This window comes from Ranitomeya imitator, chromosome 4 (assembly GCF_032444005.1).
Source record: "Ranitomeya imitator isolate aRanImi1 chromosome 4, aRanImi1.pri, whole genome shotgun sequence".
Lineage (NCBI taxonomy): Eukaryota > Metazoa > Chordata > Amphibia > Anura > Dendrobatidae > Ranitomeya > Ranitomeya imitator.
In genome coordinates, this window is record NC_091285.1 from 390,293,254 (window position 1) to 390,319,073 (window position 25,820).

Below are 25,820 nucleotides of genomic sequence, written 5' to 3' on the forward strand. Positions count from 1 at the left end.
TTCCATTGGTCCTTCTGGAAGGTCCTGAAAGGGCAAAACATGCTCAGGTACTGCAGCACTTTCCATTGGTCCTTCTGGAAGGTCCTGAAAGGGCAAAAACTTCAGTAGCAGCTTCCTGTGCTGCAACTATATTAACTGCGCATGACCGCACGGCCATGCGCTAGTATTGTCTTATGTTATGTGCTTTGCGCCAGTGTGGTCACATGTATGTGTGTTCACGGACCCGGATGAAATAAGCCCCTAGAATGCTGGCTCCTCCGGCGAGGAGATTGAGTCTGAGTGTATTCAGGGACCCGGCTGAAATAAGCCCCTAGAATGCTGGCTCCTCCGGCGAGGAGTTTTGTGTGTTTGTGTGACCACTGACTGCTCTCTGTTTGGGCAGTTAGCCTGTGCCTCTGTGGAGTCTAACAGGGCACAGTGCTTTACTTTCACGGCTACTCAGTGAATTAACTGAGTTAGTCTATACCGCCATATAGCTCCGCCGTTTGCTAGCAGCAGGTACTCCTGCACGGTGGACCCCAGGCTGCGAACGCACCAATATCAATAAACATCTCTATTTACTCGGTGCGTTCCGCTAGCCCTAACACATGGTGATGGGAGGAGTGCTTAGTCAGTCAGCTACCATAGAAATGACAAAAAAAAAACAGACTCGCACATCCAAACTAGTGTGAATAGGTGCATACCAGGAGCAGCTACCTCCATACATAAATATACAAAAAAGGTTGCACTCTATCGTGCAAAAGCATGTCTAATCTGAAATATATGAAATATGAATAGCAAAATGGCTTTTGAACATTAGGAAAATATTTAAGAGACCCTTTGCACAGAATTTGATATAATCAAATAGTGTGAGCCCATCAACCGTCGTCAAGGTGGTCTCATAAAACTGATGGGTCCCTGACCCCCCTGTCCAAATGTGAACACTTACCAAAGGCCAATGTCTGTATGCCTAGGTGACTGTGGACACCTCTGTCAGCAAAAGCCTACATATGAGTTGGCCGGGACCAAGTGTGATGAGATGCAATTAAAAACCACATGGTGATGGGAGGAGTGCTTAGTCAGTCAGCTACCATAGAAATGACAAAAAAGAAAAAAAGACTCGCACATCCAAACTAGTGTGAATAGTTGCATACCAGGAGCAGCTACCTCCATACATAAATATACAAAAAAGGTTGCACTCTATCGTGCAAAAGCATGTCTAATCTGAAATATATGAAATATGACTAAGCACTCCTCCCATCACCATGTGGTTTTTAATTGCATCTCATCACACTTGGTCCCGGCCAACTCATATGTAGGCTTTTGCTGACAGAGGTGTCCACATTCACCCAGGCATACAGACATTGGCCTTCGGTAAGTGTTCACATTTGGACAGGGGGGTCAGGGACCCATCAGTTTTATGAGACCACCTTGACGACGGTTGATGGGCTCACACTATTTGATTATATCAAATTCTGTGCAAAGCGTCTCTTAAATATTTTCCTAATGTTCAAAAGCCATTTTGCTATTCATATTTCATATATTTCAGATTAGACATACTTTTGCACGATAGAGTGCAACCTTTTTTGTATATTTATGTATGGAGGTAGCTGCTCCTGGTATGCACCTATTCACACTAGTTTGGATGTTTGTCTTTTTTTTTTTTTTTTGTCATTTTTATACAATATAATATACAGCAGTGGTTCCTCAAAAATCAAAATTCCCAAATTATCAGTAAATCCCATCCATCAAAGGGAAGGATGGGGGTGAAGGGAGAGGAATAGGGTAAAAGGGAAAAGGGGTTTGTAATGGGGAAAAAGGAAAAAGGGGAGGATTATTGGAAGAAAAGAGGGGGTGGGAGGGGTGGTTTTTATGATTGATTGTGGGGAAGAAAAAAAGGGGACTTTACGAGCATTGATCCCACTCATACTCATAATTAGAGTTAAGCGACTTTTACCTTTTTAGGACTGAGTCGGGTTTCGCGAAACCCGAATTTCTCAAAAGTCAGGTCGGGTGAAATCGGTCGATTATTGCAAAAAGTCGGAGGTCAGCCGAAACACGAAACAGGACTAAACAGGCGGCATTGCTTTGTTCAGTGGAGGACAATTTTAACGAGTGGCTCAGACAGACTTAGTAGGCCTAAAATAAAAAAAGTAGGCTAAATGCAGTTCAAAATTGCTAACAGGAGTACACAGGTGGCATACCTTTGTTTAGCAGAGGACGACAACTGTTATAAGAGGCTCACACAGTTACTAGGCCCAAGAAAGTAAGTAGGCTAAATGCAGTTCAAAATTGATAAGAGGAGTACACAGGTGGCATAGCTTTTTTCAGCGGAGGAGGACAACTATTATGAGAGGCTCACACAGACTTAATAGGTCTAAAATAAAAAAGTAGGCTAAATGCAGTTCAAAATTGGTAACAGGAGTACACAGGCGGCATTGCTTTGTTCAGTGGAGGACAAGTGTAATAAGTGGCTGACACAGTTAGTAGGCCATAATAATAAAGTGGACTAAATGTCAGCCAAAAAATGTTCATAAATAAACTAGTGGCATAGTTAGATACAGGAGTGGGCTCCTCTGCTGAGTAGCACACAGTGGTAGTTGGCGCAAAGTATTAACTGGTCTAAATGGAGGCCAGGGCCCCTGTATATTTTTACTATCATCTATCATTTCAACAAATTTGTATTGGCAGTGCCATTGAAGGATTTAACAGCACAGGCTACACAGTGGTGGAGCAGGGAGAGGTAAGTTTTGCAAGTGGCAGAGCACTGTTCGAGCTGGGGGAGGAACACTCTCTCATAGGTGGCGGTACTGGCACAGGGCCCCTCATATTATGACGGTGTGTCTGACATTGGTTGTGTACCACCACCATCAGAGACACTTCATTGTACTATGAGGGACTCTGTGCCAGTGCCGTCGCCCAAGAGTGGGCACACCCACCTGTCCAGGCAAACGGCACTCGCACGGGTGCTTGCGCCAAGTGGTGACCATGGGCCTGTGGGGGGAGTCAGCCCATTTAGTGAGGTATAATAATGACCTATGGTGGACATTCAGCAGCTGCAAATGGAGGAATTAGAGCAGTCAGTAAGAGGAGGCCAAAAGCAAGACATTTTTTAAGGCAAGCTATGTGTCAGCAGGGGAAGGTGTGGCAAAATAATTTGAAATCCATGATTGGTTCATTTTAATGAAGGTTAGATCATCAACATTTCGGGTAGCCAGATGTGTCCTTTTTTTGGTCAGTATTGAACCAGCAGCACTGAAGACTCTTTCTGATTGCACACTAGCAGCTGGGCAAGCGAGCTCCTGTAATGCATATTCTGCCAATTCAGGCCAGGTGTCTATTTTAGATGCCCAGTAATCAAAGGGGAATGACCTGTGAAGGACAACATCGATAAGGGAGGAAACATAGTTGGTAACGATACTGGACAAATGCTGTCTCCTGTCACTTTGAATTGATTCAGCAGTACATGTCGTGTCTACGTCATTGCGAAATCACTCCACAACCTGGTCATAAAACCCCTCTGTCCAACGCCACTTCGGATTTTGTGCACCTCTAACACCTCTGCCATGTTGCTCCCTACAGCTCGTGTGAGAACCATCGCCGCCTCTGTGTGCTGGGAGTGCCTGAACCAAACGGTCTACAAGAGTTGCTTGTTTGGTAGCCAAAATTTGCTCCAGGTTCTCATGTGGCATGATATTTTGTAATTTTCCTTTGTATCGTGGATCCAGGAGGTAGGCCAACCAGTAATCGTCATCGGTAATCATTTTGATAATGCGGGGTTCGCTTTTTAGGATACGCAAGGCATACTCTGCCATGTGGGCCAATGTTCCAGGTGTCAATTCACTGCTTGTGCTGGGTTGAGGAGCACTTTCTTGCAAATCAACTTCACTTGTGGCCCACAAAAACCGTGTACCTGACCTTGCAACGCCACCAGTTTCTATTGCCCCCTGAGTAGCATCCTCCTCCCATAAATATTCATCCCCCTCATCCTCCTCCTCTTCATCCGCCACCTCATCCAGGAGAGTTCCCTGACCAGGCAATGGCTGACTGTTGTGAATTCTGTGGCTGAGTTCACTTCTGTGGTCACAAGTGGTATTGCAGTCTCTGGGCTTCCTCCCTCAGGTGTTTTGGTGAGCTCGTTGGCTGCCTTGCTATTTAGTTCCACCTGAGTCTGTCTTCCTTGCTCCTTGTCAATGTTCCAGTGTTGGATCTGAGCTACTGCATCTTTCCTTGGGCCTGCTGCTCTGCTAGATAAGTGCTTCTAGTTTGTTTTCTGTTTTTTTTCTGTCCAGCTTGCTATTGTCTTTTGCTGGAAGCTCTGAGAAGCAGAGGGGTGCACCGCCGTGCTGTTAGTTCGGCACGGTGGGTCTTTTTGCCCCTTTGCGTGGTTTTCGTTTTAGGGTTTTTTGTAGACTGCATAGTTCTCTTTGCTATCCTCGCTCTGTCTAGAATATCGGGCCTCACTTTGCTGAATCTATTTCATCCCTATGTTTTGTCTTTTCATCTTGCTAACAGTCATTATATGTGGGGGGCTGCCTATTCCTTTGGGGTATTTCTCTGAGGTAAGTCAGGCTTGTATTTCTATCTTCAGGCTAGTCAGCTCCTCAGGCAGTGCCGAGTTGCATAGGTAGTTGTTAGGCGCAATCCACTGCTGCTTATAGTTGTGTGAGGATAGATCAGGTACTGCAGTCTACAGAGATTCCACGTCTCAGAGCTCGTCCTATTGTTTTTGGTTATTGCCAGATCTCTGTATGTGCGCTGATTACTGCACGCTGTGTTGCCTGATTGCCAGCCATAACAGCTGACTGTCATCAAGGCTTTCCACCTCCTCGGCTGCAGACGCCTGCTCCTTGATGTACGTCAAACTTTGCATCAGCAGAAGCATTAGTGGTATGCTCATGCTTATGATGGCGTCGTCTGCACTTACCAGCCGTGTGCATTCCTCAAAACAGGACGGACTTGACAGAGGTCTTGTAGCTTCGACCACTGCACACCAGACAACTCCATGTCTGCCATCCAACTGCCTGCCCGTGTATGTGTATCCTCCCACAAATAAATGACAGCACGCCTCTGGTCGCACAGCCTCTGAAGCATGTGCAGTGTGGAGTTCCACCTTGTTGCAACGTCGATTATTAGGCGGTGCTGGGGAAGATTCTGTGAACGCTGATGGTTCAGCATACGGCTGGAGTGTATGGGCGACCGGCGGATGTGCGAGCAAAGTCTTTGCACCTTCAGGAGCAGGGCTGGTAACTCCGGATAATTTTTCAGGAAGCACTGCACCACCAGGTTCAAGGTGTGAGCCAGGCAAGGAATGTGTTTCAGTTCTGAAACGGCTATGGCAGCCATAAAATTCCTTCTGTTATCACTGACTTCCTTGCCTGCCTCAAGATGTACACTGCCCAGCCATGACTGAGTTTCTTGCTGCAAGTACTCAGCCAGTACTTCTGCAGTGTGTCTGTTGTCGCCCAAACACTTCATTTGTAGCACAGTCTGCTGACGCTTACCACTAGCTGTTCCATAATGGGACACCTCGTATGCAACACTGGCAGCTGCGGATGGAGTGATCGTGCGACTGTGCTCTGTGGACAAGCTTTTACATCTGGAGGAGGAGGGGTGGCGAGTGCCTACAGCCAACTGTTTCCTAGACCGTGGGCTAGGCCGAACTGTCCCACTCTGGCTGTCCCCTGTGGATCCTGCATCCACCACATTAACCCAATGCACTGTGATGGACACGTAACGTCCCTGACCATGCCTACTGGTCCATGCATCTGTTGTGAGGTGCACCTTTCTATTGACTGATTGCCTCAGTGCATGGACAATGCGGTCTTTGACTTGCTGGTGGAGGGCTGGGATGGCTTTTCTCGCAAAGAAGTAAATGGGTTAGTAACTGGATTAGTGATAGAAAGCAGAGGGTGGTTATAAATGGTATAGTCTCTAACTGGGTCGCTGTGACCAGTGGAGTACCGCAGGGGTCGGTATTGGGATCTGTTCTCTTCAACATATTCATTAATGATCTGGTAGAAGGTTTACACAGTAAAATATCGATATTTTCAGATGATACAAAACAATGTAAAGCAGTTAATACAAGAGAAGAAAGTATTCTGCTACAGATGGATCTGGATAAGTTGGAAACTTGGGCTGAAAGGTGGCAGATGAGGTTTAACAATGATAAATGTAAGGTTATACACATGGGAAGAAGGAATCAATATCACCATTACACACTGAACGGGAAACCACTGGGTAAATCTGACAGGGAGAAGGACTTGGGGATCCTAGTTAATGATAAACTTAACTGGAGCAGCCAGTGCCAGGCAGCAGCTGCCAAGGCAAACAGGATCATGGGGTGCATTAAAAGAGGTCTGGATACACATGATGAGAGCATTATACTGCCTCTGTACATATCCCTAGTTAGACCGCACATGGAGTACTGTGTCCAGTTTTGGGCACCGGTGCTCAGGAAGGATATAATGGAACTAGAAAGAGTACAAAGGAGGGCAACAAAATTAATAAAGGGGATGGGAGAACTACAATACCCAGATTAGTGAAATTAGGATTATTTAGTCTAGAAAAAAGACGACTGAGGGGCGATCTAATAACCATGTATAAGTATATAAGGGGACAATACAAATATCTCGCTGAGGATCTGTTTATACCAAGGAAAGTGACGGGCACAAGGGGGCATTCTTTGCGTCTGGAGGAGAGAAGGTTTTTCCACCAACATAGAAGAGGATTCTTTACTGTTAGGGCAGTGAGAATCTGGAATTGCTTGCCTGAGGAGGTGGTGATGGCGAACTCAGTCGAGGGGTTCAAGAGAGGCCTGGATGTCTTCCTGAAGCAGAACAATATTGTATCATACAATTATTAGGTTCTAAAGAACCACAACTTCATGAGGAGCATGCCCATATAACAGTAATAACAGAATTAAATATAGTCAAAATTAATCATGGGCCATAAAGGATAAACTACGGGATAATCGCTAACCAAAGATATACTTAAACCATAGAAAATAAACGATCCAATACCCAAGCATAGTATAATAAAAAATAATACTTTATTAGATACATATAAAAACAGGGTATTCAAAGAAAGCCAGGGAGGGAAGAATGAAAGCACTCAGGTCACAATGTGCAATATGAAACGGTCAGGGGTACAGGCATGTGGACCATCCAAAATAAGGCTAGACAATAACTAGGTTCCAACGAAGGAATCCTACAAAACGCCATAGCAGGAATACTAATATCAAATGAAGAAAAAATACGTTTATCTAAACAGAGTACACCATCAACAATCGCTGTTATGTAGGTAAACATCTGTTAGTTACCTGCGTAGGCGCAAAAATCGACCACGGTCCACAGCGTGCACCCACCCCAACGCACGTTTCGGCGTAATGAGCCTTTTTCAAGGGGTGATGGGTAAGGGAAAATGGGAAACTTAAAATAGCAAGCGCCCACCAATCCCTGCTCAGGGTGTCAGCTGAGTTATATCAACATAATCATAGAAGGCTGGACAAGTGATGAAATAGAGGTGCACATTCGGATCATAGGAGTCACACACACTACACTGTGCCGCCATTACCACATGTCAGGAGTCACCGCCATGATGGTATAACGTCACCAACCCAGCCCATATAGTAACCGCCCACCTCATAAAACGCACGCGTAGCTGTAACAACTCAGGATGCCAAGCAATACCGGCGTGTAGCGTCAGAGGGGAGGTGGCACGGGATCATGTCATATCCGGCCCATCGCCACACATACCCGCCCACCTCCAGTGACGCGTACGTCACCGAGGCAACCCAGGACGCCGAGCGGCGCCGGCGTCTAACGCCAGGAGGGAGGAAGAAATCCTCACTCCTCAGCATACAAGACGCCGGAAGCCGGACGACGGACCAGGCGCCGCAGTGCGCACGCGTCTGAGTGACGGGCAGTGGGGGCAAGAATTCGTAATGGCAGCGCAGGAGGAAGCGTGAGGCATAAAGAAGGTGCACCATCTATTAAAACCAATATAACAAACTACCAACATCTGCCTGCTATATATAAATTGGAGTAATACAACAAAGAAAGAAAGAAACTCCACCTACAACATATATATCAATACTGCAAGGTAACATGACAGTTCACATATATTACACATATTCCAACCACATTAGTATATAAGAAAATAAAATACGTACACACATCATGTTAACATATACAGAAAGAATATAATATGAACATAAAGGATAGTAGGGAGTAACTCCAGATGTTCTTATAGCCGCACATGTTCAAACGACGTGATGTCTTATCACTCCAGCATAATCCAAAATATCCAGAAATTATCAGCAATATATACGTTGAGCAGAGGAGAAGCGGAAAAATGCTAGATAAAAGAATATAAGAAAGTTAAAAACAAGAAAACCGCCTAACTATTGCACAAAACAGAGAAAACCATACATGATAGATTTAGTTTAGGCCCGGAGAGAGAGAAAGCTACCTCATAAAAAGGAAACAAAACTAATAGTCTCATTAAGCCCCTTTGGCTGGACAGTGTCCAAAGCCCAAATCCACCTCGTCTCGCAACGGGCCAATTTCTGGCTCAAGTTACCCCCACGAATTCCAGGAATAATAGTGTCAATACCCCTGACCCTCAGGAGGGAACTGTCGCAATTATGATGGAGTTTAAAATGACATGGTAACGTCCTGAGCGTGGCTACGTCATCATGGCCGGCCGCCGCCTGTATACCCAAGACATGCTCGCGCACCCGCACCTTCAGTTGGCGAGTAGTCATACCGACATAAATGAGATTAGAGGGGCACACAGCAAAATACACCACGTACCGTGTAGTACATGTGATGTGCCTCCTGATCTCATATGTCCTAGTACCGGCAGAATTAACAAAAGTGCGGGTGCGCTCCACATTTGGGCAGGCGACGCACCGGCCACAAGGAGCACAGCCACACACAGGACGACCCACATCGAGAAACGTGGATTTAATTTCACCCTGATAGTGACTATGCACAAGGTGGTCTCTCAGATTACGTGAACGTCTCACCGTAATACTAGGGGCAGCGGGTAGTAATTGGTTTAGAACCGGATCAGTTTGTAAGATCGGCCATGCTTTTTGGAGACAACTCCGCATCCGCGAAAATTGAGCATGATAGTTCGTGACAAACCTGATCTTTTGGTCACTCTTAGGGGTTTTGTTCTTATACAGTAAAGATTGCCTGGTTGAATGTAAGGCTCTGTTGTATGCTCTCTTAATAGAGCGTCCACTGTAACCCCTTTCACGGAATCTCATGCTCAACTCATGAGCTTTAGTTTTAAAATCACTCTCGTCAGAACAAATCCTGCGAAGACGCAGGAATTGTCCGACCGGAATAGAATTGATAAGATGCCTAGGATGGGCAGAGGAAGCATGTAGCAACATGTTAGATGCAGTTTCTTTTCTAAAGATGGTAGTTTGCAGAGTATCCTCCGAATCCCTCCATAGCCTAACATCAAGGAAATCAATGCTAGTAGCATCATACTGATAAGTGATATGGATATTTTTATCATTCTGATTCACTACCTCCATAAATTCTGATAGTTGAATACGATTCCCCTGCCAGATCAGGAAAATGTCGTCGATGTACCGTACCCAAAATGGGATACGGTCCATCGACGCCCCCCAATCTGACAGGGGGAGGTCCCTCTCCCACAGCCCCAGGAACAGATTAGCATATGCCGGGGCAAAAGCCGCACCCATGGCGGTGCCCTGGAGCTGTAGGAAGAAGGACCCCTTAAAAATAAAAAAATTATGGGTAAGGGCAAACTGAAGGAGTTCCATAATCAGGTGGATGATCCCCATATGTAAATTGGACATGTCCAAAAAGAATTTAGTTGCGGCCAGACCATCCTCATGTTTAATATTTGTATACAGGGATTCAACATCACCTGTTACAAGTATAGTTTCTGGCCCAATATGGAGACCATCCACCCTTTTAAGGAACTCCCCAGTATCCAACAAAAATGAGGGGAGGCTTTCAACGAGAGGTTGAAGTTTAGAATCCAACCATAAATTAACCTTTTCCAGGTAATTCCCTGAACCCGAGATAATCGGACGTCCTGGGGGAGCTTCACGGTTCTTGTGTATCTTTGGTAACAGATACATGGTGGAAATAGTTGGTTCATCCACCAGTAGTGCCAAAGCCAGCTCTTTCGTAATAACCTCCTTGTTAACAGCAGTTTTTATGATCTTCTTGAGCTGGTCAGTAAAGGACAGCAGAGGATTGAATGTCAACCGCCTGTAACATGTCCTATTCTCCAACTGGCGAAAGGCCTCAGCTTCATAGGAGGATTTGGGCCAAATGACAACATTTCCGCCTTTATCGGCTTGCTTCAGCACTACGTCCGGAAGCTCCCGCAGGACCTCCAACCTCTCACGTTCGGTATGAGTAAGATTGTCTCTACCAACCCCTCTGGGGATCCTACCAAATTCCCTTGTAACAACCTGCACAAATAGGTCTATTGCTGCACATGTGGATAAAGGAGGGAATTTCTTAGACTTGACTCTGATGGATGACGGGATCTTACCTCCTTCTCCAGTACGATGTTCCAAGGCTAATTCCTCTAGATCTTGTAGTGCTATTTGTTCCTTTTCTGTAGGAAATAAAGATTGTAAATGGGGATCAAAGAAGTATCTTTTAAATATCAATGTTCTAGCGAACAAGTGCAAGTCCTTGATCGCTGAAAACATATCAAACCTTGATTTTGGCGAGAAGGTAAGACCCCTACCCAACAAAGTCAAGTCAATTTCGGTAAGTCGATGGGAACTAAGGTTGATTACCTGGTTATTGTTCTTTTTACGTTCGGGCGATCTGTGTTGTATCCGTTTATATGGATGAAAATCCACATCTCTAGTTCTTTTATTTCTAGGTCCCGAACGTGTCAACATGGAAGAAGTAGACCATTCCGATGAATCACTAATGTTAGACAGTGAGCTCTCAGATGGAGCGCCTGTCAACCGCGGGATATGAGAATTGGCCTTCCTCCAATGGTAAACATTATTTGATGAAAAGTCTCTTGTATCCCTCTGAAATTTGGAGGCCTGTAAATCAAGAATCTTCTTGACACATGCATCCAGACTTTTCTCAATCTTGGATTCATACCCGTTGATTTTATCAACAGGGCATGTTTTTTTGAAGTTACCCTCAGCCTCATCAATACTCTTGTCAAGGCTAGAAATTGATTTCGTGTTCAACTCCACTAATAGTTGCATAAAGGTTAATGAACATGTGCCACATGCTTCCTCCCATTTGGTAACAAAATCTACATCTTCCACAGGGAATGAAGGTATAACCCGCACCCGCAGGCCTCTCGGAACAAGTTTGTTAGAAATATAGCGTTCCAAAAATACACGGTTCCACCAAATTTTTGTCCTTTTAATCAGTAGTCTCTCAATCTCCCGGGCCTGATTCTCCACTGATTGGTCCAATGGTGGCTGAGGATCCACACCACTGGCTCCGAATACCTGATCAATTTGACCGAGCCAGGTCTTATCTTTGGCTCGGAAATCCATATCCCAGAAGGAAACAACACCTGTGCAAAACACAGCAACAGAACATAAGAACCACAACTTCATGAGGAGCATGCCCATATAACAGTAATAACAGAATTAAATATAGTCAAAATTAATCATGGGCCATAAAGGATAAACTACGGGATAATCGCTAACCAAAGATATACTTAAACCATAGAAAATAAACGATCCAATACCCAAGCATAGTATAATAAAAAATAATACTTTATTAGATACATATAAAAACAGGGTATTCAAAGAAAGCCAGGGAGGGAAGAATGAAAGCACTCAGGTCACAATGTGCAATATGAAACGGTCAGGGGTACAGGCATGTGGACCATCCAAAATAAGGCTAGACAATAACTAGGTTCCAACGAAGGAATCCTACAAAACGCCATAGCAGGAATACTAATATCAAATGAAGAAAAAATACGTTTATCTAAACAGAGTACACCATCAACAATCGCTGTTATGTAGGTAAACATCTGTTAGTTACCTGCGTAGGCGCAAAAATCGACCACGGTCCACAGCGTGCACCCACCCCAACGCACGTTTCGGCGTAATGAGCCTTTTTCAAGGGGTGATGGGTAAGGGAAAATGGGAAACTTAAAATAGCAAGCGCCCACCAATCCCTGCTCAGGGTGTCAGCTGAGTTATATCAACATAATCATAGAAGGCTGGACAAGTGATGAAATAGAGGTGCACATTCGGATCATAGGAGTCACACACACTACACTGTGCCGCCATTACCACATGTCAGGAGTCACCGCCATGATGGTATAACGTCACCAACCCAGCCCATATAGTAACCGCCCACCTCATAAAACGCACGCGTAGCTGTAGCAACGTTGGTAGTTTGTTATATTGGTTTTAATAGATGGTGCACCTTCTTTATGCCTCACGCTTCCTCCTGCGCTGCCATTACCAATTCTTGCCCCCACTGCCCGTCACTCAGACGCGTGCGCACTGCGGCGCCTGGTCCGTCGTCCGGCTTCCGGCGTCTTGTATGCTGAGGAGTGAGGATTTCTTCCTCCCTCCTGGCGTTAGACGCCGGCGCCGCTCGGCGTCCTGGGTTGCCTCGGTGACGTACGCGTCACTGGAGGTGGGCGGGTATGTGTGGCGATGGGCCGGATATGACATGATCCCGTGCCACCTCCCCTCTGACGCTACACGCCGGTATTGCTTGGCGTCCTGAGTTGTTACAGCTACGCGTGCGTTTTATGAGGTGGGCGGTTACTATATGGGCTGGGTTGGTGACGTTATACCATCATGGCGGTGACTCCTGACATGTGGTAATGGCGGCACAGTGTAGTGTGTGTGACTCCTATGATCCGAATGTGCACCTCTATTTCATCACTTGTCCAGCCTTCTATGATTATGTTGATATAACTCAGCTGACACCCTGAGCAGGGATTGGTGGGCGCTTGCTATTTTAAGTTTCCCATTTTCCCTTACCCATCACCCCTTGAAAAAGGCTCATTACGCCGAAACGTGCGTTGGGGTGGGTGCACGCTGTGGACCGTGGTCGATTTTTGCGCCTACGCAGGTAACTAACAGATGTTTACCTACATAACAGCGATTGTTGATGGTGTACTCTGTTTAGATAAACGTATTTTTTCTTCATTTGATATTAGTATTCCTGCTATGGCGTTTTGTAGGATTCCTTCGTTGGAACCTAGTTATTGTCTAGCCTTATTTTGGATGGTCCACATGCCTGTACCCCTGACCGTTTCATATTGCACATTGTGACCTGAGTGCTTTCATTCTTCCCTCCCTGGCTTTCTTTGAATACCCTGTTTTTATATGTATCTAATAAAGTATTATTTTTTATTATACTATGCTTGGGTATTGGATCGTTTATTTGCTATGGTTTAATTATTAGGTTCTGTAGAAGGACGTAGATCTGGGGATTTATTATGATGGAATATAGGCTGAACTGGATGGACAAATATCTTTTTTCGGCCTTACTAACTATGTTACTATGTTACTATGTTACTATGTCCCATGCGCAGCTTCCTGGCTGATGAGTGTAAATTTGCCTCCAGTATTTGCTGTTAACATGCTGCATTCATCTTTCCTTCAACTTTGAGCAAGTTTCCTGTGCCTTTGTAGCTCTCACATCCCCAAAACATCAGCAATCCGCCTCCGTGCTTTACAGTAGCAATGGTATTTCTTTCATCATAGGCCTTGTTGACCTCTTTCTAAATGTAACATTTATGGTTGTGACCAAAAAGTTACATTTTGGTCTCATCACTCCAAATTACAATTATTAGGTTCTGTAGAAGGACGTAGATCTGGGGATTTATTATGATGGAATATAGGCTGAACTGGATGGACAAATGTCTTTTTTCGGCCTTACTAACTATGTTACTATGTTACTATGAAGTGTCGACTAGGTAGGTCATAACGTGGTACTGCATAGGACATCAGGGCTATGAAAGCTTCACTTTCAACCAAACTGTAGGGTATCATCTCGAAGAGATTATTCTAGCAATGTGGGCGTTCAAACCCTGTGTACGTGGATGACAGGATGAGTACTTTCTTTTCCTAACGAGAATCTCTTGTAGGGTGAGCTGGACTGGAGAGCTGCATATGGTGGAACTAGCGGGGGGGTGGACATGGCAGATTGAGAGAGGGTTGGTGATGGTATTCTTGATGTTGGCCTACCTACAGTGTTTCCAACCAAGAACCTTGTGATTCCCTGACTGCTTTGGCCTTGCGATGATACCTCCATATTTGCTGCTGGTGGTGTTCTAACCGGTGGGAAGCAATGTAGCGTTGCTGACTACTTTCATTCTGAGCAGGTGCACCAACGGTACTGGACGTTTGGTAGTTAGTCCAGGCTTGCAAGTGCATGCTGGTTAAATGTCTACGCATGCACGTTGTATTTAAACTTTGGAGATTCTTCCCTCTGATAAAGGTCTTTGAGCACTTCTTACAGATAACTTTGCACTGATCATTCGGATCTTGGTTAAAAAATGCCCACACTGCACTCTTCCTACTATGGATTACCTTTTCAGGCATTGCACGCTGTGCTACTTTCACCGGATGGCCTCGGTGTCCTAAAACTGTTTTTGGATTTGACAAACATTTTTGGCCAGATACGGGCCTGCCAGATGACAGCTGTTGCGATGTAGATGGCTGCTGCGGATCATCCTCCTCCGCTTCTGAGCTACTGGCAGTGGCACCCTCTTCCCCCAATGGCTGCCAATCTGGGTCAACAACTGGGTCATCTATCACCTCCTCTTCAATTTCATGTGCACCTTCCTCTGTGTCACCATGTAAGGTGCTATAGCGTTCGTGACGGGGTACCATAGTCTCATCAGGGTCAGATTCTGGCTCAATACACTGCGAGGGCATTGTAGTGATCTGAGTCAATTGAACAGCATAATAATCTAGCTGTGGCTGTGCATCTGTGCACTCCATGTCCGATTCATCTTGTAATGGGCTTTTAACAATTTCCCTCTCTAAACCAGGCACGGTATGTGTAAAGAGCTCCATGGAGTAAACTGTAGTTTCGCATGCGCATCCTTCACTTTTGGTTTGGGTGAAGGGCACAAGGAAGCGACTTGTTCCTGACCAGGAGCATCCACTGACGACTCGCTGCTTTTAGATTTCGAACCTTCTGAAGAGGAGGTGAAAGAGCTAGAGGCTGAGTCAGCAAGGAAAGCCAAAACTTTTTCCTGCTGCCCCAGCTTTAAAACCTGTTTTCCTACTCCCGGATAAGGGAGTCTTCGAGGCCTTGTGTAGCCAGATGATGATGCTGGCTCAACACCTCGAGCCTTTGGTGCTATTTTGCTTTTCCCACGACCACCAGATGCTCCACCACCACCAACACCACCATCAGTACCAGCTGCCAACGCCCACCCACGGCCTCTTCCACTGGGCTTCCTCATTTTTGGAAAAATCTAACCAAAATAACAACCATTATATGGTACTGTGAAACAAGGTAGAAGGTGTATATAAACTTGTGGAGAATTTTAATCTCCCTTTTTTTGGTAGGCAGACTGCAACAAAACTCAGGCATAGTCTATTACACTACACAAAGTGGCAGAACGTGGCTGGAAGATATACGACAAACTAACAGAACTGTGACGTAGATCCACTTAGTGCCAATTTAAATCTCCCTTTTATTTGGGGGGAGACTGCAACAAAACTCAGGCCCAGTGAATTACACTACACAATGTAAGTGGCAGATCGTTGCTGGAAAATGTACGACAAACTATCAGAACTGTGACGTAGATCCACTTAGTGCCAATTTAAATCTCCCTTTTATTTGGGGGAGACTGCAACAAAACTCAGGCCCAGTGAATTACACTACACAATGTAAGTGGCAGAACGTGGCTGGAAGATGTACGACAAACTAACAGAACTGTGACGTAGATCCACTTAGTGCCTCCCTTTTATTTGGGGGAGACTGCAACAAAACTCAGGCCCAGTGTATTACATAGTAACATAGTAACATACTAACATAGTTAGTAAGGCCGAAAAAAGACATTTGTCCATCCAGTTCAGCCTATATTCCATCATAATAAATCCCCAGATTTACGTCCCTCTACAGAACCTAATAATTGTATGATACAATATTGTTCTGCTCCAGGAAGACATCCAGGCCTCTCTTGAACCCCTCGACTGAGTTCGCCATCACCACCTCCTCAGGCAAGCAATTCCAGATTCTCACTGCCCTAACAGTAAAGAATCCTCTTCTATGCTGGTGGAAAAACCTTCTCTCCTCCATTACACTACACAATGGAAGTGTCACGCCGTAAGCCGTGATAAAGGGGCAGGACGGTGTACTGGGACCCGCACCTGTCCCTACCACTGTAATGGGGCCCTGGCTTTCCCTTATCTCAGGGGTACCTATGATGGTTAGGAGACCTGAGCCGCCAGCGTATCCCTGTCTCCTGTGCAGGCCCTATCAGTGGCCCCCTCTCCCCCCAAAGGAGGTGGAATGCACCAGTGTAACTAAAAGTCTCAAACTCACCAAATGCTCACACAACCACAGAGGGTACACATAGAAGGGAAGAGAAGGAGAAAACTAGGAAGGAAAACAGGTTTCACATGCAACCAAAACAACAGACACCAATCTCTGTAAATAAACCTCCAACACCAACCCTACACTCCTTCAACCTCCAAGCCAGGCAGTAGAACTGATCACTGACAATAGCTGAAGTCAGGACTGGATCTATATAGAGGATCAGATTACAAAATCCACTTCAGCTGAGAATGACCCAGCTCTCAGCAACTCAGCAATAAGGTTAACTCCTGCACTGCTGGCACAAAGCAGCCAGGTCAGAATACAGGTGAAGAGCTTCTGCTCATTGTGTGTGAACGAGGCCCAGAGCGCTGCAGTTCTCTGGAACCTCTCTGTCGCGGTAGCCCCGTGACAGTAAGTGGCAGAACGTAGCTGGAAGATGTACGACAAACTAACAGAACTGTGACATAGATCCACTTAGTGCCAATTTAAATCTCCATTTTTTTGGGGGGAGACTGCAACAAAACTCAGGCCCAGTGTATTACACTACACAATGTAAGTGGCAGAATGTGGCTGGAAGATGTACGACAAACTAACAGAACTGTGACGTAGATCCACTTAGTGCCAATTTAAATCTCCCTTTTATTTGGAGGGGAGACTGCAACAAAACTCAGGCCCAGTGTATCACACTACACAATGTAAGTGGCAAAACGTGGCTGGAAGATATGCGACAAACTAACAGAACTGACATAGATCCACTTAGCGCCAATTAAAATCTCCCTTTTTTGGGGGGGAGACTGCACCAAAACTCAGGCCCACTGTATTACACTACACAATGTAAGTGGCAGTACGTGGCTGGAAGATATACGACAAACAGAACTGACGTAGATCAACTTAGTGCCAATTTAAATCTCCCTTTTTTGGGGGGGAGACTGCACCAAAACTCAGGCCCAGTGTATTACACTACACAATGTAAGTGGCAGAACGTGGCTGGAAGATATACGACAAACTAGCAGAACTGTGACATAGATCCACTTAGTGCCAATTTAAATCTCCCTTTTATTTGGGGGGGGGGAGACTACAACAAAACTCAGGCCCAGTGTATTACACTACACAATGTAAGTGGCAGAACGTGGCTGGAAGATATACGACAAACAGAACTGACGTAGATCCACTTAGTGCCAATTTAAATCTCCCTTTTTTGGGGGGGATACTGCACCAAAACTCAGGCCCAGTGTATTATACTACACAATATAAGTAACAGAACATGGCTGGAAGATATATATATATATATATATATATATATATATATATATATACACAGTGCCTACAAGTAGTATTCAACCCCCTGCAGATTTAGCAGGTTTACACATTTGGAATTAACTTGGCATTGTGACATTTGTACTGTAGATCAGCCTGGAAGTGTGAAATGCACTGCAGCAAAAAAGAATGTTATTTCTTTGTTTATTTTTTTTTTAAATTGTGAAAAGTCTTTTCAGAGAGTCATTTATTATTCAACCCCTCAACCCACCAGAATTCTGTTTGGTTCCCCTAAAGTATTAAGAAGTAGTTCAGGCACAAAGAACAATGAGCTTCACATGTTTGGATTAATTATCTCTTTTTTCAGCCTTTTCTGACTATTTAAGACCCTCCCCAAACTTGTGAACAGCACTCATACATGGTCAACATGGGAAAGACAAAGGAGCATTCCAAGGCCATCAGAGACAAGATCGTGGAGGGTCACAAGGCTGGCAAGGGGTACAAAACCCTTTCCAAGGAGTTGGGCCTACCTGTCTCCACTGTTGGGAGCATCATCCGGAAGTGGAAGGCTTATGGAACTACTGTTAGCCTTCCACGGCCTGGACAGCCTTTGAAAGTTTCCTCCCGTGCCGAGGCCAGGCTTGTCCGAAGAGTCAAGGCTAACCCAAGGACAACAAGGAAGGAGCTCCGGGAAGATCTCATGGCAGTGGGGACATTGGTTTTAGTCAATACCATAAGTAACGTACTCCACCGCAATGGTCTCCGTTCCAGACGAGCCCGTAAGGTTTCTTTACTTTCAAAGCGTCATGTCAAGGCTCGTCTACAGTTTGCTCATGATCACTTGGAGGACTCTGAGACTGACTGGTTCAAGGTTCTCTGGTCTGATGAGACCAAGATCGAGATCTTTGGTGCCAACCACACACGTGACGTTTGGAGACTGGATGGCACTGCATACGACCCCAAGAATACCATCCCTACAGTCAAGCATGGTGGTGGCAGCATCATGCTGTGGGGCTGTTTCTCAGCCATGGGGCCTGGCCATCTGGTCCGTATCCATGGGAAGATGGATAGCGCGGCCTACCTGGAGATTTTGGCCAAGAACCTCCGCTCCTCCATCAAGGATCTTAAGATGGGTCGTCATTTCATCTTCCAACAAGACAACGACCCAAAGCACACAGCCAAGAAAACCAAGGCCTGGTTCAAGAGGCAAAAAATCAAGGTGTTGCAGTGGCCTAGTCAGTCTCCTGATCTTAACCCAATTGAAAACTTGTGGAAGGAGCTCAAGATTAAAGTCCACTTGAGACACCCAAAGAACCTAGATAACTTGGAGAAGATCTGCATGGAGGAGTGGGCCAAGATAACTCCAGAGACCTGTGCCGGCCTGATCAGGTCTTATAAAAGACGATTATTAGCTGTAATTGCAAACAAAGGTTATTCCACAAAATATTAAACCTAGGGGTTGAATAATAATTGACCCACACTTTTATGTTTAAAACTTATAAAAATTTAACTGAGCAACAAAACTTTTTTGTTTGTAAGATTTATGCATCTGTTAATAAATCCTGCTCTTGTTTGAAGTTTGAAGGCTCTAACTTATTTGCATCTTATTAAACCTGCTAAATCTGCAGGGGGTTGAATACTACTTGTAGGCACTGTATATATATATATACACTATATCTATATATATATATATATATATATATATATATATATATATATATATATATATATAAAAAGGGCTGTAGTACAATTTCAATCTCCCTACAATGATCTCAGGACAAGTATGGCAGCAATAAAAAGGACTGCTGCACACAAAAGTGTGCACAAAGAAACAAGAGAACTGTGCAGAAAGGAGCAACAGGATTTTTGCTTTTAAAAAAGCAGTTGGTTTGCACAGAGGCGTACAAACAGCAATGCAGCTATCAGGGAGCCTCATAGGGCAGCCTAATAAGCTACAGAGCTGATGCACAAAAAAATAAACGCCACTGTCCCTACAAAGAAAAGGTGGTGTTGGACAGTGGAAATCGCTACAGCACAGGCAGTTTTGGGGTTAATCTTCCCTCCCTAACTATATCCCTTCTTCTGATGAAGCTGCAGCAACCTCTCCCTATGCTAAGATCGGCAGAAGTAAGATGGCGGTCAGCGTGCACGCCCCTTTATAGCCCCTGTGACGCCGCAGAAAGCAAGCCAATCACTGTAATGCCCTTCTCTAAGATGGTGGGGACCGAGACCCATGTCATCACGCTGCCCTCACTCTGCGTCCTCCTTCATTAAATGAGAAATGGCGCTGAAAGCGTCATATGAAACACGACTTTGGCGCGAAGATCGCCGACCTCATGGCTGATCCCACACTAGGATCGGGTCGGGTTTCACGAAACCTGACTTTGCCGAAAGTCGGCGACTTTTGAATTTGTCCGATCCGTTTCGCTCAACCCTACTCATAATCCTTGACTAACCGGGAGAGGGTGTATTTACAGAAAGCATCCCATAAATCAGTTGCTCTTTCAACTCTGTGGAACGCACTAAGCTACGCCTCATGAACCCTGCATCTCCTTGGTGACCGCCCAACCAGATATGACGCGAACAATATGGCGTGGTCACTTTCGGTTGGTTCACATTCCACTGTGTGGAATGCACTAAGTGACGCCCCGTGCTTCCTGACTCACATTAACGGTGGGGTCTTTAGTATCAATATTAACCTAGATATAATGCGGTAATGGCGCCACTTCAGGAATCCTTTATAGGCTTTGAGTATGAGCACGGGGAGGGGCTGGCTTAGGAATGACATCACACGCCATGGGCGTATCTTCCCTCATAAATGTATATAAAGGGAAGTTGCACTGCGGTACCAAGGACCCATATATAGGCTGTGACACAGATGGCTACACTAGTTTTAGGGGAATCCTGCCACTGCAGGGCCCTGTAATCTAGACAGACATACAGTAATTTTCCCCACTGGCTTCAATTTAAACTAGCTCCCCTGATGAATCCCCAGGACTGGGGAGGAAACGTGTAGGGAGATTGTACCGCTTTGGTGGATGGTGGGCAGTCCATTGCAGGGCACACTTGGGGCCTGTCCTTGTGAGGGCAGGAGCACTGCAGGGGCATGACAGGGAGTCAGGGAGAACCTTTTCTGTTCCATCCCCTCCCCCTTTTTGGAGAACTGATCCTGAAAATGGTCAAAGATGAACCTGCTGTGGAAATATGTCGGTTACATTGGTGAGATGAAGCCAATTTTTTAACTTGAGCATTGGTATGCACAAGCAGTTTATACACATGTTTTTGATGTCAATTGTTGTCCATGATTTTAATTTGTGTATTAAAAGTTAAGTTTTAATAATATGGAGACTCTCCAAGCTAAACTCCTGTTGTTACCCTGAGAATACGATTATAGTGAAATATCCAATTCACTATAGCTGATTTCTTCATACAGTCTGATCAGAATATTAAAGTGGTCTCACTTTTGTGGATTTTATGACATATAGATCCGCCAAAGTCACTTCAACACTGAATAGGTCTCTAAAAAAAAGTAAGTTTTGTAAATTTTCTTGAAAAAATGAAGAATTGCGGCTTCAATTTTAAACCTTATAACATCCTAACAAAATAAAAGGATATTTTAAAAATAGGGCTAATGTAAAGCAGACATGATGTAAATGTTATTTAAGGACTATTTTATGTGGTATGACTGGATTAAAGGGGTAATCATTTAAAATTTGAAAATTGCTATTTTTTAAACATTTTTGGACAAATTTCTTACATTTTTATATATAAACACAGAAAATAACAACATTCAGTCGTGCTTAAAAGTTTACATACCATGGCAGAATTTTTGCTTTCTTGACATTTTTTTCAGAGAATATGAATGATAACACCAAATCTTTTTCTCCACTCATGGTTAGTGGTGGGGCGAAACCATTTATTGTCAAACTACTGTGTTTTCTTTTTAAATCATAATGACAACCCAAAACATCTAAAGGACCCTGATCAAAAGTTCACACACCCCATTTCTTATTCTTTATTTTCTCAGATGCTCTTATTGGCAAAAAGCCTCCAGTTCCTGTAAATTTCTGGGCTGTCTAGTATGAGTTGCGTGCTTGAGAGCTCCCAGAGCGGCTCAATGATATTGAGGTTGGGAGACTGAGATGGCCACTCCAGAACCTTCACTTTGGTCTGCTGTTGCCAATAACAGGTCGACTTGGCCTTGTGTTTTGGATCGTTGTCATGTTGGAACGTCCAAGTACGTCCCAAATTGGGCTGAAAGGTGGAACTTGGGCTGAAAGGTAGCAGATGAGGTTTAACAATGATGAATGTAAGGTTATACACATGGGAAGAAGGAATCAATATCACCATTACACACTGAACGGGAAACCACTGGGTATATCTGACAGGGAGAAGGACTTGGGGATCCTAGTTAATGATAAACTTACCTGGAGCAGCCAGTGCCAGGCAGCAGCTGCCAAGGCAAACAGGATCATGGGGTGCATTAAAAGAGGTCTGGATACACATGATGAGAGCATTATACTGCCTCTGTACAAATCCCTAGTTAGACCGCACATGGAGTACTGTGTCCAGTTTTGGGCACCGGTGCTCAGGAAGGATATAATGGAACTAGAGAGAGTACAAAGGAGGGCAACAAAATTAATAAAGGGGATGGGAGAACTACAATATCCAGATAGATTAGCGAAATTAGGACTATTTAGTCTAGAAAAAAGACGACTGAGGGGTGATCTAATAACCATGTATAAGTATATAAGGGGACAATACAAATATCTCGCTGAGGATCTGTTTATACCAAGGAAGGTGATGGGCACAAGGGGGCATACTTTGCATCTGGAGGAGAGAAGGTTTTTCCACCAACATAGAAGAGGATTCTTTACTGTTAGGGCAGTGAGAATCTGGAATTGCTTGCCTGAGGAGGTGGTGATGGCGAACTCAGTCGAGGGGTTCAAGAGAGGCCTGGATGTCTTCCTGAAGCAGAACAATATTGTATCATACAATTATTAGGTTCTGTAGAAGGACGTAGATCTGGGGATTTATTATGATGGAATATAGGCTGAACTGGATGGACAAATGTTTTTTTTCGGCCTTACTAACTATGTTACTATGTTACTATGTCCCATGCGCAGCTTCCTGGCTGATGAGTGTAAATTTGCCTCCAGTATTTGCTGTTAACATGCTGCATTCATCTTTCCTTCAACTTTGAGCAAGTTTCCTGTGCCTTTGTAGCTCTCACATCCCCAAAACATCAGCAATCCGCCTCCGTGCTTTACAGTAGCAATGGTATTTCTTTCATCATAGGCCTTGTTGACCTCTTTCTAAATGTAACATTTATGGTTGTGACCAAAAAAGTTACATTTTGGTCTCATCACTCCAAATTACCTGATCTAGAAGTTTTGAGGCTTGTCTCTGTGCTGTTTTGCGTATTGTAGGCGAGATACTTTGTGGCATTTGCGCAGCAATGGCTTTCTTCTGGCGACCCGACTATGCCTCCCATTTTTCTTCAAGTGCCTCCTTTTTATGAATCTTGAAACAGCCACACAACTATTTTTCAGAGTGTCCTGCATTTCAGCTGATGTTATTTGTGGGTTTTTCTTTGCATCCCGAACAATTTTCCTGGCAGTTGTAGATGACAATTTTGTTGGTCTACCTGATTGTGGTTTTGCTTTTACAAAGCCCCTGATTTTTCCATTTGTTAATCACAGTTTGAACACTGCTGACTGGCATTATCAATTCCTTGGATATCTTTTTGTATCCCTTTCCTGTTTTGTACAGTTCAACTATCTATTCCCATACATTCATTGACTATTCTTTTGCTTTCCCAATGACTCCACTCCTGCCTAGATTACTATAATGCTCTATTAATTGGCCTCCTCTTACTCGACTTTCCCCTCTCCAGTCTATCCTTAATGCAGCAGTCAGGGTTGTCCATCTAGCTAATCGATATTCACACTTGTCCGTTCTTTGCCAGTCGTTACACTGGCTGCCCATTCATTATAGAATCCAATTTAAAATACTTGTTCTCACCCACAAAGTTATCCACAGTGCGGCACCCCCTTACATCTTCTCTCTCATTTCGGTCTATCGGCTTAACAGACCGCTGCACTCTGCAAACGACTTTCTACTAACCTCCGCACTAATCCGTACCTCCAACTCCAGACTATAAGACTTCTCCCAATCCTCTAGAATGCTCTATCCCAAGATATTAGGACCATCCACAATTTGCATAGTTTTAGACGCTCCCTCAAAACAAATTTGTTCAGAGTGGCCTATTCCGTTCACTAATCAAAGTCATTTTATGTTTGTGTGTGTGCAGCCCATTCACTATTTCCATCGATCCCCTACCCCCTGAAGATGGCTGGACCATCATTGTAAATACATCATTGTAAATACACATCTGTATACACACCTCTCACAAGCAGGGTCATCTTATTTTGCTTTAATTATTGCATTATTAATGTTGTTACTTATGACTGTTGTGTTTGAAACTGCTAAACTGTAAAGTGCTGAGGAATATGTTGGCACCATATAAATAAAGATTATTATTATTATTATGACTCACAATCAAACATCGTCTGTGGCAGGATGACAGATGCAAGAGTCTGTCTGGATCTCAGAAACTCACTCAGCTTTTATGCACACACACTGATTACAAGCAAACAGGTCACATGTGAGGATGTTACCTTTAGTAGCCATTCATACCCATTTGTGTCAACTTCTGTGCATGTTATCAGGCCAAAATCACCAGGATATGTGAACTTTTGAGCAGGGTCATTTGGATGTTTTGGGTTGTCATTATGATTTAAAAAGAGAAAGCACAGTAGTCTGTGTTAGGGCTAGTGGAACGCACCGAGTAAATATAGATGTTTTATTGTAATTGATGCGTTCGCAGCCCGGGGTCCACCGTGCAGGAGAACCTGCTGCTAGCAATGGCGGCACTATATGGCGGTATGAACTAGCTCTGTTATCTCACAGAGTAGCCGTGAAAGCAAAGCAATGCGCCCTGTTAGACTTCACAGAGGCACAGGCTAACTGCCCAACAGAGAGCAGTCAGTGGTCATGCATGCACTCAAAACTCCTCGCCGGAGGTGCCAGCATTCTAGGGGCTTATTTCAGCCAGGTCCCTGAATACATACAAACACACAATCTCCTCGCCGGAGATGCCAGCATTCTAGGGGCTTATTTCAGCCGGGTCCCTGAACACAATTTTACATGACCACACTGGCGCAAAACACATAACTTAGAAAGATACTAGTGCATGGTGGTGCGGCCAGGCGAGCCTTAAATAGTTGCAGCAAGTACAGGAGCTTCCTAGAAGGACCAATGAGAGGCTGCTACAGAGCCTGAGCACCTACAGGACCTTCCTGGAGGACCAAAGGATTTAGCTGCAGTATCTGAACATGTGACCCTCGATCTCCACTGAGAGATCTTACTCTGGGCATGCTCAGAACGAGAAAAGCAGAACTTAGTCCTAGAAGCATCTGCTCGCCGCTGCCCAGCACTGGCTTCAATGGCAGAAGCAGGAAAAGCAGCAGTAACTCTTTGTACAGAGTCAGACTGAGCGAGACGCTGGGACTGACGTCTCCGATGATCAGGCTCCACTGCGGCAGGAGAAGAATGGGAGACCGCAGCGGAGATGGCCCGAGATTTCCCTTGTGCAGAGGTGGGAACTCGACCCCTAACATTACCCCCCTCCTAGGGCCCCCCCCTCCTTGGGCCTCGCTATGCTCGAAGGCAGCAATGAGCTGCGGAGCCTGAATGTGCTCAGCAGGCTCCCAGGACCTGTCCTCAGGAACATAACCCTTCCAGTCCCCAAAATAGTGTTCACCTCGTAATCGTCCGTAGACGAACCCGATGTCCCGGCAGATGACTCAGAAAACCGGGACATGTATACGGGCTTAAGGAGGGAGACATGAAAGGTGTCGGTGATACCTATCCGTGGAGGAAGGGCCAGACGGTAGACTACAGGATTAACCTGTTCGAGGACCTTGAAGGGACCCAAGTAGCGAGGTGCAAACTTAGTAGACTCAACACGCAGCCTGATGTTACAGGCGGAGTGCCACACTAAGTCGC